Source organism: Filicampus tigris, chromosome 3, assembly GCF_054856515.1.
Source record: "Filicampus tigris isolate MCC_2025a chromosome 3, RoL_Ftig_1.0, whole genome shotgun sequence".
Lineage (NCBI taxonomy): Eukaryota > Metazoa > Chordata > Actinopteri > Syngnathiformes > Syngnathidae > Filicampus > Filicampus tigris.
In genome coordinates, this window is record NC_141219.1 from 6212501 (window position 1) to 6230379 (window position 17879).

At 41.5% G+C, this 17879-nt stretch overlaps 1 long non-coding RNA gene across 8 annotated transcripts in view; it reads left to right on the plus strand.

Moving 5' to 3' along the window:
* The window catches only part of LOC147149682 (uncharacterized), a 268040-nt gene that overhangs the window by 164259 nt on the left and 85902 nt on the right, over window positions 1-17879 (plus strand). For 7 of the 8 annotated variants that reach the window (XR_015086166.1, XR_015086165.1, XR_015086167.1 and 4 more), the window contains one exon: window positions 9389-9455. The exons of the other annotated variant lie outside the window; for it this stretch is intronic. This is a non-coding gene — a long non-coding RNA (uncharacterized LOC147149682). The remainder of the gene's footprint in view (window positions 1-9388; window positions 9456-17879) is intronic. 8 annotated transcript variants of the gene reach the window in all.

Below are 17879 nucleotides of genomic sequence, written 5' to 3' on the forward strand. Positions count from 1 at the left end.
GCTGTGGTGCGGCATAAAAAGGAAGAGAGGGCAAGTTCAAGGAGTTGATGCCTTCTAAAAAAAAAAAAAAAAAAAAAAAAAAAAGAACTCCCGGAGAGGTTAGACTGTGAATCCCAATGTTCAGATGTTTAATTTCATATTTTCTCTCTCTCTGTCTGTCTCTCTCTCTCTTTTTAAACTAATAATTCCACAGGCTTTTTTTTTTTTTTTTTTTTTGATGAAACCCCTTAATGTCAAATAAAGAAACTAAATGATAAAATTGAATGAGGCATTTAATAGAGTCTGGAGCTGCAGGAGCACGCCGGCCCGACATGATTTCTGGGGTGAATTCTAATAAGAAATAGATCCCGGGAAGGCTTGCTGTGTGCAAGGGAGAGAGAGAGAAGGAGGGAATGTAACTTGGGGAGTTCACGAGCTGTGTGAACGTGTTATGAACGTGTTGTGTCTTTTTTTTTAATGGTGCGCAGGACTTTTCCTCCGATTCTAAATCTACATCTTGAAGGGGCCTGGAGAGCTAAAGACAAAAATACTGATGCAATTACAGCAACTGCCCCTGCATTGTGAGGTCTATTTTCACACAAAAATATGTTTGGAAAAAAAAAAAAAAAAAAAAGACTCCTCAAAAAGTGGCCTCCACTAAAGACCGTGTCCCAAATAAATGCCTCAGCTCAAATAGTCACCTTGTTTTTCACCAGCCACTTAAACAGGCTATTGCCATGGCAAGACGAGAGTAACAAACTCAATATGCACTTTAAAAATATTGTGGTGTCAAGGTAAACACTCTTTTACCAATCTTACAGAGGCTTATGCATGATCTCATGTCTACCTCAATCTCACTTTTGCTTGCATCTCTCAGCTAGAGGTGGACAAGCAGAGTTGTTTTTTGTTTTTTTTTTACTATCTGGAGTGGCAATTTATTTGTATGTCTTTTTGAAAAATGTGTATGCGTGGATGTTTGTAATTTGACCGTTAATCCTCAGAAGTCAGCCACAGCGGCATCAACTTCATTAGTAAATCCTGAGTCGCTGTTCCAGTAGTTGGGGCGGGGGTAAAAAAAAAAAAGTTTTTTTTAAAACGTCCTAATTGCGCTCGATGGCAGTGACATGAAATGAAATCAACATGGCACAAAATATCCTGTTAAAAAAAAAAAAAAAAAAAAAACTGAGCACGTCTCTGCTGGGTATTAATGTTGACAAGAATTAACCCCAGAGGAATCTACCATCTCTCTGAAATCATCCCCCCAGTAGCCGGATAATTAAATCTACAGCCAGCTACCGGACTCGCTAGTCGACATTCAACAGGCAGTGTGTTTTCTTTTGCGGCACAGTGTGAAAGGACAACATGGCAGGAGGCTGCATGCAGTCCCCCCTTGATTTATTTATTTGATTTATTTTTAGCAACTCCCAAAAACTACTTGTAAAAATGTGTTTTTTTTCTTCTCTATTCTGCAACTCTTGGAAGGAAAACAAATGCTTGAACACATCGGTTGGTTTCACGCTTGCACGCATACAAAAAAGGTTGTGGCATCCTTGTACTTTATTGCACTGTTTGCCAACATTTATTGAGCCAAGGCACGTATTTTAAATTACAAAACGTTCTTGGAACACCACCAAGCAAATATGTCACAAAACCTTAGTGCAGTATATAGTTTATTGATATGCTGAAATCATTTACTTATAAATGGAATTATTCTGAAATCTGGGCCCGTAAACACAAAGCTATTATTCTACAGCAAAAGATGAATGCTCAGGTAATACTCAAATTGTCATTCAATTCAGGCTAATTGGATGAATGTTTTTTTGTTTTTAACCAATGGTGAGAGTAAACCACGTATGTGCATTGTCATATGTACATTCTGAAGTCCTATCATTTAAGCGTACAGGAAGTTAATGAAGCAAAAATGAAAGAAGTTAAAGACCTGGTCAGTCATGTTCGTGGTTTGTTTCTAATTACATTAAATATGTTGGAAGATAAGTGTTCAAAAAACATGTGCACAAAGTTGTTGGTTTTTTTTTTCTTCATTGCTTTTAGGCAGAGCATGGCATCGATGTTGCATTTCACAAAAAGTCTCAAGAGCCTATGCCCAAAAAGACACAGGAAGTCGGCGGCCATATTTTGCCTTCATGCTCTCTGTGAGACCAAAACAGAGACAGTTGGTGGTCCAAGTGTGGCCCCCGACCGTACTTTGCACACTCCTGCATTAAACGTTTTTTTTTTTCATAATCCACAAAGTAGTACAGGTGGCAAATGGGTTCTATCATTTTGGGAGTTTTATTTAGCATACTTGGCTCTTTTTTTTAATTCCTGCAAATGTGGCAGGCTTGTTAAACTCTTCTCTGTGAGATGTCAAGTTTAAAAGATGTTTTTGTCACTTTCCAGGCTTTTTATGTTTAGTCCTGATTAAAGTCAAGACATTCCGTTAAGCAAGTCATACGTCAAGTTATGCAGTCTTGCTCAATCACGGCATACATTCACACGTAATCCACTCTGTACTCCGTATCTCTACTTGTGTTAGTTAGCTGTAAAAACATATTCACAATCACAATTTTTTTCATTTTTTCCTAATCATCGTTGCCCCCCACATACACACCCATTTTCTTCCCTTGATCCTCAATGTGAGTTGTGTACGTTCCCAGTACGTAATTTATGTGGCAAATCGTCAAACGCATTATCCCCTGAAACCGCCGGCATTCTTGTTGATACGGCTCATCGGAGACGGCGTGGATACGCACTAGTATACCACTTGTCCGTATATGTCTTCTTCACACTAATAACGTTTCTGCCATTTGACACATTTTTAGATGAACGGAAAAGATCTCCCCATATCTGTGGCTGAGCAATCAAGTTCGCGCCCATTTAAACAGGTGCAAAACTTTGGTATATCAGACCCCCAAATGTCCGCTATGATTACACAGGTGGTATACTTATGTTTTCCAACCCTTCAATACGTCACAAACGTAAATAACTATGCCAGCGTTTTGGGGCGAAACATCAAAGATGAGGTCATGTCAACACACGTCACAGGAAGATCATACAAACCATGCAGCAGCCAATAAAATTGCTCTACTGAGACAGTTGTACTCCTTTCAGCCCACAAATTCACAGAAAAAACAAATGGACAACTTTTTTTTCTGGGAAACATCAAAGACGAGGTAGTGATAAAACAAAATGATGAGGTACCACAGGCACTTTTTAAATAGCTTGAGATATATTAACATTGATTCTACAGTTGTATTCACCTTTTGTTGCTTGGGTTAATGGGATTTGTCAATCAGTTTTGGCGTCCCTCCTGCCAGGATGTCTGGATGTCATTTTTACTCTGAAAATCGAATATGATGAGACCAAAACAATCAGAAGAGGGATGCACAGATGACCAAACAATGAGTCAATTATAGGCGATGGCTGCGTTGACAGTTTAAATGAACACGTATAACTTCATAATTACGGAACGAGACAGGCAAAGATTAATAGCTCGGGGAGCTTTTAAAGGCGGCGTATGAATCAACACTTCCCAGCGCAATTACTCCGCGAGTAATTGTGAAAGTGATGACAAGTCGAAGGGAGGCAAAGTAACACCGGCTAAGAAATGTCTCCCTTGCCCCTATGGGTCCAATCTTTGCGTGCTATGCAAGCCTCCACAATCGTCTATATACTTGGGAAGTGCAATTCCGTTTCGCCCGGGCCCATTGTGGAGGGGAAAAAAAAAAAACCTCATCGCTCAGCCTGCCAACAATGAGCCAAATGGTGACGAATATGTTGGCCGTGAATAGGAAATGATTGGTAATTAAAGATACCTTGAACAGTATTACACCTGTGGAAAAGATCGGGGTCTGCAGTCCATTAGGATGAGGAGGGTGAAGGATGAAGCCAGGGCGGCGAAGTGGGCTGAGTGATGGCTGCTATCTGAGACTGTCACCGGGCTGCAGAATGTGACGTTTGATTAAGGCTGACCCAGAAAACTCAAGACGGAGGAAGTTATCTTCTCCCTTTAGCCGAGTATTCAGATGCTGAATGAACTCGTCTGGCTTTGACATCGACTACTTGTTGATTTACAAACTGAAGGGCCAATCCATTTGATTTTTTAGCGTGGTTGAGTTGTCATTTTCACAGACTGGACTCAAAAATCTGGGAAAGGTAAATTCAATCAAACTCGGGTTAGGGGTACTAACTCCACCGTCCCCATGGTAACAAAAGTAGTAGTTTGCATTGGCCCTGCAGTTGAGGGTGCTGGACAAGTTGTGACTTATTTGCACAAGACAAGAACTGCCTCCTCAAATAAGCTAAATTTGACAAAGAAATGAAGTGTGCTGTAATTCTTGATCCTTGGGGTATTTTTGAGGAAAGCCCATCACGGACATGCTATTAGTGCGTCTTTTGGTTGCCCCGTTGTGAAGTAAACTAAACATATTACTTATAGGCCATATTGCTTAAGTGTAAGAATGTCTAAGTGGGAGTCCCCTCGTTAGGAATCACCAAAAACCTCTTGGGACGGCCGCCATCTCTTGACATGAATGGCAGGTCCTTATGTCCTCATTTGAAGTACCTCAGGTTTCCCCTCTGGGCCCCTGTGAAGTTTAACCTTGCCTGGATGTGTACGTCTATGGACTTCAAGGACTTGAAGCTGACTACGTTCTTTAGGAAAAGCCGCCCACCAGGAATGGGGCACAACATTGGCCAGTCCTCCAAGGGACCAACGCACCAATTACTCCATGTGTATTGTGATTGAATAACAGGGCTTTTTAATTGACTTGTCATGCACAATTATGTCAAAACTGTAACCTTTAATTAAGCGCCCGCCAATTATTTTCCTCACATTTTGTCGAATCAGTTGGATATACTTTAGAAGCTCAAAGTGAAAAGCGACGGGACAAATTCAATATTTTGGGGGGCATTAATTGACACGCTGATGTCTTTTCATTAGGATGACCAGCCAAATATATTGTAAATCCATGCTGCTCTCCTGCTGTCGGTGCTGTCGGTGCGTTATGAGATCTAGCAGAAAGGTTCAAATTTTGGAAGTTGGCAATTTCAAAATTTTGCAAAAATAAAAAAAAATATACCAATGAAAAATCCAAAGAAAAAAAATGTCCCTAAAAAGCCAAAGCCAAAGTAAACATAGTGTGAGGCATCTATTGATGCTCGCTGAATGAGATCTATGCCGCATACTGAGATCTAGGATCACGTCATGGCTGGGTCGAACAAAAAAATGTTACCGAACCCACCGTGGTTGTGGAAAATTTCGCAAATTTAGTGGAGGGGGAAGTAATGGAAAAATTCTCAAGGATTTGAGGTCCATGTTTGATGGCATTTCAAAGTCCAAAATTTTTGTGCAGAGCAAGACTGCTTGGGACATGGACATCCCACAAATAGTGAATATCTACAATCGACGCCTTCCCCAAACCACAAGAATCCCTCAACTTGCTTGAACAAAGTTCCTTGGCGCCAATATTCCAAACAATGGCGGACGAATTCCAAAAATCCGCAAACAGGCGGATTTACGAATGCCAAAAGGCAAATATGCTGGGTTTTATTTGCGTTGAATTATGGAACATGGGTAGTTTATTTTTACCTCCAAGTACTCCACCGCTGAAGCGCTGCTACCTTTTCACATCTGTGCCCTCATGCATCATTTCAAAGGGAAAAAAAACACATGAAAGATGTTCTCACAGAGGCAAATATTGATAAGCGGAGCAGCTGGCTGCGATGCCTTGAGGTGCCGCGCTCGCGTCGTCTTTCGCAACCTCTTTATCAGACCGAGCCAGGTGGGTTGCCAGAGCTGAATGTGGGTCATTGTTGTCGTCAACGTCTAGGGAGTCCCAATGTGCATATTGTGCAGGTCTGAAAGGACGCAATAATCCACCCCCAATATATGCCAACACTCCTTATTCATCCGGTCCCTCCAGAGTTGCGCTGCTGTTCACATTTGATGTGATGGAGAGCTGTCATTGTGTGCATCCAGTCACTTATCTCATCCACTTAATTCAGGCCATGTTAATCATTTGGGGGGGGGGGGAGGGACTATTGGAAGAATCATTTATGAGCATGTGTGAGCTCGGCTGAAGGACATGGCGAGGCCATCGGAACCGCGCTCGAGTACGCTTGTCAGCGGAGTGAAGTACAAACACGTTGCTGTTGTACTTAAAATGGAATTTTCAGGTTTATCTACAGTGTTTATTTTTCGGACTACTTTTTACTTACATTAGAAAACGGAAATCTGTTCTTTCTACTCCTTGGTCAAAATACACGCGTTACTTTTTAAAATCTCCATAGTTCAAAAATAAAAAGACATTAGCAGAGAGACGTCAAGTAGACCACGATGTAGATCTTTACTGACTGAGATGTTTTGAGGTTTTATGAGGTGACACATGAACCAGAGAACCTTAATGAAGTTGGCAACATATTCAGAGAAACAAGATATTCCCCACCCATTGCTTAGTGTGCGTTGTGTAAAACGTAAATAAAAACAAAATACAATAATACAATGATCTGCAAATCCTTGTCTACCTACTGTACACTATTAAGACAAGTTATTTAACAACTCATTCCCTGCCAAAAACGTTTTTATATGTCTTTTCACAGTCCAGCCAGTCAATCCCAGGAATTTATATATATATATATATATATATATATATATATATATATATATATATATATATATATATTATTTTTTTTTTTTTTCAAACCTTAGGGTAAAAGGGGGTCTGAAAATGTATGGGAGTTATTAATGTTGCAAATATCGTTTCATTTTAAATGTGATGCTCGCAAAAACATTCGAATAAAGCAAGGACAGGGCAAAAAAAGACTGGGCAAGCTCAGGAAGGCTTGAAAAAAAAAAAAAAAACAAGTGTGGAACATTTCACACATTAACAGGTTAAGTGGAAACAGGTGAGTGTCATCAAACGGGATAATAGGAGCAAGTAAACAAGAATGGGGTGAAGTCCAAGGGACACTCGGTCAGGAGCAGACCTGGTTACAATGTTGGTGTCATATAATTAATGCAGTGGCTCCTCTAGCCAGTTATTCATGATGATAATATCCACTTTGCACTTTGGAAATAAACACAACAACTCAAATCCATACCTCCAATCCAATCCGAGCCAAGCTGGAATGGTTTAATGTGAGTTGGCCCTAAATGAATCACTGACATTGAGATTCAGTCCCACGCCTCACAACAGTTGTCTGCCCTCCTCCCCCTCATAAAATGCAAGTAGTATTTATTATGGTGTGGGTTTTTTCGGAGTGGGGTTGGGGGGCGGGGGTGGGGGGGGGGGGGGGGGGGTGATGCTGTCACTCCAGCCGCCTGGTCCCGGGATTTTTCTCTCTTGATGAATCTCAATTATGCCAAGGTCACCTTTCATTGTGCTGATCTCTGGGCTGCGTTATTGGAACTGGCAGCGTTTCCGCACCATCATTGCTGTGCATATTGACAGCCGGCGCTCCTCCCGAAAAAAAACAGTAAAAGAAATAAAATAAAAGAGTGTGAAAATGCTTGTCGTCTTTCTAATCGTGGCACGTCGTCTGACTTTACGGTCTGCAATCACTGTGTATGCTGGAGTCTTTTGAATGTGAGTCCACAACTCCCCGTCTGTTTTGTCTTCTTCTCGACTCAGCTTTTTGTTGAGGAGCGTGCTTCTAATAAGTGTAGTAAAACGCTAAAGGAAAAGCCAAATATTCAAATGAATCTATCGAAGCTAACTGAGCTGATACCCATCAGATAAGATGAGTTTGTGAATGACCTCATGCATGATGATTTTTCACCCATGAATTAGACACCCCCAAATGTTCACCCTATATATCACTTCTTACACAAGTTCTTACATCAATAGCGTGACACTCAAAAATACGTGGTCGCAAATATTTTGTTGACAGGAGCGTATTGTGTAGTCAGAATTTATTTTCTTCGCAAATGTAAAACTAAAGAACGGAACCGTTGTTTCCGAGGGTTGTTGTGCCCTGGTTCCTAGTTAAAGTGGAAGTCAACCCCAAAAAATGTAGAATTTAAGAATATGTTCTCTGCGCCTCCACGAGTCTAAACACGGCATTCTCAATTTCAATGTATTTATTTGAAGGGACAGTGCAAGTTGATGAACATCATGAACTAAATACAGAGCTAAACAAGACAGATTATATCCATAGGCTAATTTCCATCTGTTGTGCCCAGGCAGATGTTCCCTAAAATAAAAATGAATTCTGCTCTGCTTCAGAAAATAGGTGAGCCAGGATTGGTCGTTACTTGAGCCCTGAGCAACTGTGATGTCATTTTCAGTCGACAGAAGTGACAAAATGGCCACCGCGAGATGGCTAAAATCGACTGGATTTTGCTGCTTAACTCATATTCCACAAACACAATATTAATCAGAATGCCGTGATTAAGACTAGTTAAGGCGCATAGAAGATATTATTGCAAATAATTTTTGGGGGTTGACTTCTCATTTAAGTGAGGGAACTCACCCCCCCTTCCATCAGAGGAAATTTGGGATGGAAAGAACGTGATTCATGCCATCACTCCTTCTGTGCGGCATGTTTGCTCGTGCGTCACCTGAAGATTATGTTCTCGATGCCGATTGGCTGTCGCCGACGAGAGACGGACTGGGACCACGTGGGTCATTTAAATACGCAGACAGGAACTCGGTGGCAGTTAGGCGACGGCCAGCTCTGTGCACGTATGGTAAAAGGACTTCAACGCAAAACACATTGCTCACACCTTTTACGTGTTTGTGTGCCGTCACCATGACTACGCAACATGTACGCTCGCAAATGAGGCGACACGGACACTAATTTGTTTGTGCATAAACACAACGACCACTTTTTTTTTTTGTTTGTTTGTTTTTTTTTCCCCAGAAAAGGCACGCTAGCGGCATGCGTAATCACTTGTTTGCGTTGTGGCATCTGCAGAGGAGGTGGGAAGAGAGATGCTTTGCCACACAATTGACGCGTTGACAGGCGGTGGTTAGCCGAAGCGATAGGGGCCACGACGGCTCCCTGATATCACTTGTTAAACAAGCGGCAGGCAGTTTGCCTTCGACGAGGTGTCTCATTTATACCATCCACATGTTCCACGCTAGGCTGACTCTCCTGCCGGGCAGAAGATTCCCGGTGAAGATGCAAACCGCTCCCAGTGAACAAAACCCTTGTTGGGAACTTGGGAGTCTTGTAAACGCAACAGTTGCAAAAATAACGTCATCCTGTCATGATGAACACGCACCCTGGATTTTGTGTCGATCTGTCGCACTGGCGGTTCTAATGTTTTCGAATGTTTTCTTACTAACGAAAGCGATTTTAAGATTGTAAACCGCGCTAATGCTTTGATAATTCAGGTTGCAAACTGATAAGCACTGCTATAGACCAAGCCACTAATCAGTATTGTGTTATGTTTTTATCGTTCAAGGATACTGAGCTCTGGAGGGGAAACAATGCGCACAATGGCGAGGCGGTGGTTCCATTTACATGTCAAGGTTAGTTTTATTCAGGTCAAATACAATAATCTGTTCAAGGAGAATAACGGTGAATGGACTAACAGGTGCTTCAAATGTCGAAAAAAAAATAACTCTTCCGTGCGAATGAATGGCGAAGCGGAGGCGCTTTGCATAAATCTCGTCTCGACACTTAAAGTCCACATAAAGATAGCCCACAGGAGAGAGACCGCCGGGCTGATCACAGCGAGCTCTAAAATGAAACGTGTGAAACGTGTGTGTGTGTGTGTGTGGTTTTTTGCCCGAAAGTGCCAGGGATTACCTCCTCCAAGGAAATGGACGGATATGGATCCGTTCACCATCTGTTGTCAGTTTGACTGATGTTTAAATAGACACACACAAGATTTGGGAAACTTTTTGGGGGTCTCAACATGACTGAAAACTCACCAATTTTGGCAATCGTGTATTCTGCTGAAAACGTATACTGTATTTCGTATGTATACCCCCCTCCAAAAAAAAAAAAAAGTCAGTAGTGCCCCTAGAAAGTAAAAAAAAAAAATTGTCTCAGATGCCAGTTTCACAGATAGCATAAAATGTGGTTTCTTAACAGGATGCATGAAAAAGTCTCAGAAAGTCGATTTTGGTTTGACGAAGCCATTTTAGGAAATTCCAGGAACTGCAGCACTCGATTATCCCCAATTAGGACAAGTATTCCTAGATCAGGCATGCCCAAGTACCTCAGTACGTACCTGATTCAAATGATCAGGATCGTTATCAGGCTTCTGCAAAGCTTGCTGATGAGCTGATCATTTGAATCAGGTGTGTTGCAAGACAGAGTCATATAAAACAAGCTGGCTAGGGGCTCTCAAAGACCGGACTTAGGCATCCTAGATAGGAAATGCTCCATTACAAAGCTTTTTTTATTTGCGTATGCCATTTTATGTGCGGGAAGCATGGCATCATCTCACTCAGAAGTGGGCCCTGAAAATTTTGAAAAAAAAAAAGATTCACCAATCAACGCGAAATTTAATGGCCACGTCTATCAGAACAGGGCGCATGGAAACTCCTCAAAACACACATCCAAAACTGAACCGGTATTCGGCCATTTTGATTTGAAGCAGTCATTTTAGTTGAATCCCTTGACAGGGGTTCAAATGAGACTGCAATCAGATATCCTTCTTCAGATGTGTGATGCCATATTGCAAAAGAAGTTCTAAATTTGAATCTAAATTTGCTCAAAAGTGTGCTTTTTTTTTTTCCCCCGATGTTTTTTTTTTTATTGTGTTTAACTTTCAAATTTGACCCGCAACATAACAGGAGGGTCAATTCGTCCATGTATCGCATAAGTTTATACGAAGCACTTCAGCGACTGTTTGGACTGAGTTTAAAATGGCGGATGTGAAGTGGAGGACATACATTTATACGGTTGAGTGGTGTAATCTTCATGAAATAGCGGTAAATAGGCAGAGGAAGCCTAGTGGAGCCGTAGATTAATGCTGCTATCAAATGGCCTGGGACAAAGAAGGGGACGGCTAATGAGCTGGAAAAAGCAGGGCTGTTCACAGCATTAAGCCGCACCCCTCTTCGTCCACCGGCGAGCCCCTAGCCCCCCCCCACCCGCCGCAGCGCCCGCCATGTTGACGTGTAGCAGCAAACGCAGGGCAAATATTGGTAGATGTCACTTTAAGCAGAGAGCACCGTCTTGACGTGTTTGCTATGCCTTCGAGTGCGCGCCTCTGTCTAATTTGTCTCGCTCCCGTATATTCCCTCCCTGCCCAATTTCTGGGAGGTCATTTACTGGCAACTTCTTTTTTTTTTTTTTTTTTTTTTTTTCGTTACATCCCAGAAATTGCTTTCACGTTTGCTCTGCTCGCTCTCTTGCTGTCTCGCGCTTGATCTTTATTCTCGTAAGTCCATTTCATTCTACTCTCTTCCAATCAGTGTATCTCTCTCTCTTTATTTGCCTCTCTGTCAGAGCTGTGATGTCATAAAAACAGGGCCTGTCTGGTTCCAATGGTCGGCGCAAACCCTTTCCGCCCCCCCATAGGATGGACGAGATGAACTCAACTCGCTACATTTCTGCCGTGGCCCGCTGTGGCCCATATCAATTTTTGATGCCCGACGGGCTCGTACACACCTTTTGCGGGCATTGTCTCATGTTTAATTTAACACGAGTTCAAGCCGCAGGATGCCACTGCCAAAAGGATTTGAGCGATGACGAGTAAAAAAAAAAAAAAAAAAAAAAAATCACACAGCAGGGCAATATTCCTCATTTATGGTCGGTAGGAGCATACAAGGGTGCGAAGACGAGGAATTCTTGCTGCATCATGTCATACCTCTCCGGGAAAAAAGGACATCATCGCGTCTTTAGGGTTTATCATGTCTTCACGTCTATCACATCTTCCGCTCTAGAACATTAGGTTTTTGAAAAGTACCGTGATATGGCTCACCTAAATGGAGGGTCCCTAGAAATGGACCATTGACCCTAACGTGATTGCTTCAAGCTAAAATTCCCTGTATGTTTATTGTCATGTTCTTGCAACGTGTTAACCAGGCATAAGCAGAGTGACAGTTTTCTGCCCGGCCATTTCATATTTACATGCCACCGCTGCTGCAAAGACGCCCCAAGGAAAAAAAAAAAAAAAAGTGAATTAATCAAATGTGGAGTGGAAGGCAAGGGGTTGGGACGAGAGGGTAAGGAGGCGGGGTGTCACTACTGCATATGCCCCCAGTGATGCCAGGAATCTGAAGGGACAGCTAAATAAATAAATGTGTTATGTATGACCGAATGGGCCCCGGCGGAGTTCCGCCGGGCGACCGGCCCGATCTGAGCCAGGAAGATGCACCGAGACAAGTGCATAAATCAGCACGCAATTAGGACGTTGTGATTTCATTTATGGTACCTGCGAGCGGCCCCCGTGGCACATGCTGGCAGATGTCATTTCTAGCCAATTGATTTTTGCAGCCAGTCCCAAGGCCCCGAGCCGTCGTGACGACCCCCCCCTATTCCGCCTCGCAAATGGATGACAAAAACACAAGCCAAATGGCCGTCCGGGTAATTCCTGCATGATAGCCGTAGAATAATGCAAGAGGCTGCTCTGGCATGAGTGGGGACCAAGGACAAGACAAGGTGCTATTGCAAGAGCTATAAACACTGTCGTCGTTTGTTTTTGTCTGTAATGAAGCGAGTAAAAATGTTACCCAAAGGTGCCTCCTGTAAATCAAATGCTTTGATTACTGTCTCTCCTTTGTAACTTTATTTTAAATAGGACATACAGCAACTCTTCGCCTTTTGGCAGTTTCTACAATTTCTCCTATGAACATTTTTTAAAGCAGAACGTACCCTGTGCCACTCTGCAAAAATTGGTCCTAAAAACAAGACAAACGTATCGAAATGCAGGCTATAGTAGTGCCAATAGAACAGGGACATTTGACTTGTGAAAATGTGTTAAAGCAAGCACCCTTAGCTAGCCTAAAAAAAAAAATAAATAAATAAAAATATCTTAGTGGGAGGTCAACCCCAAAATTTTCTTTAGAATAATATGTTCTATGTTCCTCCACTAGTCAAGACACGGCATTCTGATTAATATTACGTTTGTGCAATATGAGCAGTAAAATCCACACGTTTCTGTCCATGTCAGGGGGCGGCCATTTTGTCACTTGCTGTCAACTGAAAATGACATCACAGTTGCACGAAAATCAGGATCTGGCGGTATTTGCGCCCTAACGCAGATGTGCTGTCTACGAAAATCGAATCCAGTCCTCTATTGCTGTGGCTCAACATTCAAATAAGCTGTATCAGATTCAATGCTTTAATCACACACTTTGCCAAAGAAAAAGTGTTAAACTTCTCTGCCATGAAAGGCATTAAAATGTACAAAAGTGTGAAATTGATCTTGCCTGGCCAGTAGCTCAGCAACCCTAAACCTCTGATTCTTGAGTTGAGTCTCATTTAATATCAAGTCAAAGTCAAGTTTCCATCACCTCTGCTTATTTGGTAGTATCATTTGTAGTAGTGTAAGGTCAGCGTGTGGCAGCACATTCACAACATTCTTTATTACAAGGAATGCAGGAATGCCCTGGTAGGCCTTGGGTGAGATTAAACACATGAGAAGAGTTGAGACGCAGAGTGTCTGCATTTTTTTATATGCCATGGTGTCCTTCCGTTTATTTATACATTTTCAGGTTACATCCCTCAAATTCTTTCTGAACCAACTGGGCATTTTATTTTATGGAGCATTTTCAGAGTGGAAAATATTGCCATAAAGGCACCAAACGTTAGGCTAAGTTTGATCGCGGTCCGCTGACTTGACACTAACACCATTAGATGCCGTGTAAAGTATTTTGAGAGGAAGTGACGTGGCCGTATGTAAATGAACCACACAATTTTTCTTCCTTTTATTTTATTTATTTTTTTGTTAATCTCATCGTTAGTGATCGACATTGATTTAAAAAAAAAAAAAAAAAAAAAAAAAAAAAAAGCAAGTTTTGTCCGTAAAGGCAACTGTGTCACAATACTATTTTTGGGGGGACTTTACCCATGAATTAGACACCCCCAAGCCCCAACCTCTCAACCCCCCAACCCCAATAATAGTGGACACAAGAGATGGATGTGGATGGTTTCCATAGCAGGTAGCAGAAAATGTGTCCAGGGCCAATGACGTGCCAGCTCCTCTCCGAACAGTTTCTATTTACTTTCAATCCAAAAACTTTCATCATAGTCTGGAATGTATTGCTCCCCTTCACGCTTAAACAATTTAATTAGTTCTTCTAACTTCAGCGGAACCGTTTGACTCAATCAAAAGACACAAAGGATTTGCTGGGGAAATAGTGTACCTTCAATTCCATGGATGGATTATTGAGTTAATAATATTTATTCTCGGTGGCGTTTGAAGCAAATATGAGGGTTTTTTAGAGAGGAATGTGATCCTTAACGTTGCCTTAAAATTGCTTTAAAATTGAAAACATCATTTCCAGCACTTTGTTTCTTAAACTACTTCAGGCAAGTTGGTATTGTGAGTACGCGGACACAAAGTTCTATCATTCAATTCGTGTTTTAAAGTAAAACGCTATATGTCGTACATGTGGCCGGGACAGCTGAGGTATATAGACTGAGATATACCTACCAGTTTTGTTGCTATGCTATCGTTATATTTCAAAATACCTTCTATTTTCTGGTATGTTATTATTTAGCCATAGTGGTCTTAGCAGCGAGGACATGAGACAAAGACTGACTGTATGGCTTTGCTACCACTATATTGCAAAATAGCTTACATTTCCTGTTCTTCTTAAATATTTATCCATCGCGTACCGAGTAGCTAGGACATGCATATTTTTTTCACTATGCTATTGCTACATCACACAAATTAACTATCATTTCCTTTTCTCCCTTTATTATTGAGCCATATGGTACTGAGCGCCAGGACATTTATACATCAGCTGTTGCTAACTTATATGTAGTAAAATAACTTGGATATTCTTCTTTGATGATTTATTCATGTTTGAGCAAACAGGACGTGTGAGGCGTACACATTTTGCCACTTTTCCAGCGCTACATCGCTAAAGCTACGCTTACACTATGTTCCTGGCGGCCACAGCAGCCCCATTTTTCCAAATGTTGTGCAGTGTGGGGTTTGAATCTTGCAAAATGTCCTGTGGATCTATCACAGTATCTGTGATGAGTCGGGGGGGGGGGTTGCTGAGTCCAGGAAGCACCATCACGGTTTACCACAGTAGCCAATGCATTCCCTTCCAGCTGGTCACTTTCTGATGGGGTCCTTATCATTTGTCATGTTCTTTTAAGTCTTTCTACAGATAAAATGTTGACATTGGAAATCTTTGGAGAAAAACACTCAGGAGATCAACCTGAGGATAAGTGATTACGATTCCTCCCGTTTTCAAACAGTAACCCAGTCATTCCTAAAGAGTGCCAGTGTCATGACTGGCAAATGTTTTTGAAAACAAAATCTCAGCTGACACCCACAGCAATCGCTTTGTCATGTTGGCCGATCCCGTCCCTCCATATATTGTTTGACTTTACAACTTTGTTTCTCTAAAATAAACAATTTTGTTGGTTGTACCCAGTGTACAAACTTTAAATCCTTTGTTATTGAAGTTTGGGCTGTTATACTCGGAATGAAACAAACACACCCATCAATAGCAATTTGTTATGAAAAATCTAATCATAAAATGTGTTTTTATGACTGCTATTAAAACAAATATAATTGTGTGTACACTCACTGCATATGTTAATCCGAATTAGTGTTGCAAATCAGTCGTAAAGTGTGAGAAGGCTTAAGCAAATGCCAACAAAAAGACAATTTCACACAGGTTGAACTAAATCAACATTAAAACAGAAGGCAACCATTTGAGATACAGTCCTGTTATCATTGTTGTATTCTTTAAAGAAGATTACTTTTGCTGGACATGCATGAGAAAGGAAAAACAAAATGCCAGTAGGCATAAAGATGCCAGCATGCATTTTTAGACAAAACAAGAACAAAGTAGTAGAAAGTAAATCAGTCTGTCCATTCACGCAGACACACGCAGACATGCAAGAATGTACACAGCTGTCATTCTATTTAAAGACATAGCACTGTAAACTACTGTATGTTTATTCACATGCAAACATACATTTAGCACAGTTGCTAAATTCACACACACACACACACAGTATATAGTTCTATCTGTTCAAATGCAGAATTAACATCAGTCTCTCCATTGACCATTCACATGTTTACTTCCAGTAAACGTCAGTCCATTAGTACACACACGTAAACTGTAAATGAATGTAAGCTTTTCATTTGTATGCAAGTATAGTGTAAACATGTTTATCCATCAAACATTTTCTTTACAATAATATGTTCTATGTGCCCCCGCTAGTCCAAACACGGTATTCTGATTAATAATGCGTTTGTGGAATATGAATTAAGGAGCAAAATCCACCTGTTTTCATCCATCTCTGGGGGCGGCCATTTTGCTTTGTACTGCCACTTGCTGTCGACTGGAGATGACATCACAGTGCCTAAGGGCTCGGGTAACGACTGTCACGGCTCACCTGTTTTCTGGGTTTGGTCATGTGACATTTGCTGAGCCCTCAGGCACTGTGATGTCATCTTCAGTGGACAGCAAGTGGCAGTACAAAGCAAAATGGCCGCCCCCAGAGATGGATGAAAACAGGTGGATTTTGCTGCTTAATTCATATTCCACAAACACATTATTAATCAGAATAACGTATTTAGACTAGCGGGGAACATAGAACATATCATCGTAAAGAAAATGTTAGACTCGACTCGACTTGACTTTCCCTTTAAAACAGAAGGCTTTCTGAGATACAGCACGTCCTCTTATTATGTTCGTCTTCTCTATCGAAGATTCCATTCAAACTTGTTGGACACGCATGAGAAAGGAAAAACAAAATGCCAGCGGGGGATGGGCGCCAGCGTGCATTTCAAGCCAAACAAATAGCAAATGAAAAAAAAAAGGCTACTTGAACGTTCTTTTGTTGTTGTCATTATTGCTGTTTTTCAAAAGCCACGGCACGCTTTTTTTTTTTCGCTGCGCATCGACATTGGTCTTGAAAATCCATATGTTTGGTGTCCCCTCAGAGCTTTTTCAACACCACGTGAGCGAAGCCATACTGTACAATAACACAAATACACTGGCCGGTGCGTTTCAGAGAGCCAAAGAGGGAGCGAAATAGCAGAATAAAAGAATAAAAGCGATGAGATTGATAAAGCGGCGAGGGTGAGGGGGGAGTTGGAAGAGGTGGCCCCCCGCTGAGTATGGATCCACCAGAGAGGAAGAATGGGAGGCAGTTGCTATGGCTTAAATAATGTACACAGGGCAGCCGCAGTGGTCAGCCGCAGTGGGGAGTGACATTTCGAGTTGGGGAATAGAGTAGATGAGGTTAAGCACCTACAGGGGACTGGTCACAGTTGGAAGGCGGAGTGGGATGGTGGGTAGGACCTATTCAATATGCCCGCAGTCACATCGTAAAGACTTCATGCAAATCAGTGTAGAAGAATGGTTTGACACAAATAAACTATCAAGTGCTTGGCTGTGAATGGCACCATCCATATCGCCAGGCATCTGCTATTTTTTCACGCAACCCCACCCATTTTTGGGATTTTATTATGAACCCCCTCCACCCCCCAGAAAACATGTAAAAATGTAACTAAACAGAAGTAATATTTTCTAGATTGACATAACACAGTATACAACTCTAAATAATCATTGAAACTTATCGGAATGTATCATGAATTGCTGGATTCCAGCGTAATCTTTGAACCTCCAACATTGTCACTTGGCAGGAGACTCCAAAAATCCCCCCCCCCCCCAAAAAAAAAAAAAAATATATGTATATATATATATATATATATATATATATATATATATATATCATTTTAAAACAAGCATTGTTGCATACAAAGTGCTGAACACGGAGTAAAAATCAGTCAACCGATT